This window comes from Chrysochloris asiatica, unplaced genomic scaffold (genome assembly GCF_000296735.1).
Source record: "Chrysochloris asiatica unplaced genomic scaffold, ChrAsi1.0 scaffold00023, whole genome shotgun sequence".
Taxonomy (NCBI): domain Eukaryota; kingdom Metazoa; phylum Chordata; class Mammalia; order Afrosoricida; family Chrysochloridae; genus Chrysochloris; species Chrysochloris asiatica.
This window is the reverse complement of record NW_006408541.1, coordinates 18,413,998-18,414,868: the sequence shown is the minus strand read 5'-3', so window position 1 is coordinate 18,414,868 and position 871 is coordinate 18,413,998.

Sequence of the window (871 nt, the reverse complement as noted above, 5' to 3'; positions counted from 1 at the left end):
GTATTGATCCAAATATATATTTTTTTAAATATTTTTAAACTATTGAGGGAAGAACAAGTTTTGGAGATTAAGCAATTGTTATAAATTCTAGAATCTATGAGAAAGGTCAAGAGAAAAAAAATGAATAATTAAACTCTAGAATACAGTCCCCTCTAGAATGCAATCTCTAACAGATTCCTCTAAAATGCTTCTAGATTGCAGTCCCCAGACTCTGTAGCCTGGGAAACCATATTACCAACTCGCTTTCTTTCTTCCTTTCTTCCTTCCTTCCTTCCTTTCTTCTTTTCTTCCATTCTTCCTTTCTTTCTTTCTTTTCTTTCTCTTTCTTTCTTTCTCTTTCTTCCTTCCTTCCTTCCTTAATTCCTTACTTTCTTCCTCTCTATAGTTAAGACTAAGGAGCTCTGCTAGCATAGTGTTTACAAATTGGGCTGAGAACTGCAAGGTCAGAAGTTCAAAACTACCAGCTGTTCTATGGGATAAAGATGAGGCGTTCTGCTCCCTTAAAGATTTACAGTCTCGGAAACCCTGTACATGGTCACTATGAGTCAGAACCGACTCCACGGCACATAACCACCACCACCACCATAGGTAAGACTGAAAGCTAAAGCTACATCTCCCTGAAGCACAGTGGTTGAATGCTTGGCTGCTAACCAAAAAAGTTGGTGGTTCGAACCCACCAGCCACTCTGTGGGAGAAAGATGTAGCAGTCTGCTTCCTAAAGATTTACAACCTTGGAAACCATCAAGAAGGATTGATACAGTGGCTGCAACAATGTGCTCAAATATAAGAATGGTTGTGAGGATGGCGCAGTAGTTCGTTCTGCTGTACACAGGTTTGCTATGAGCCAGAGCCACTTAGATAGCGCCTAACA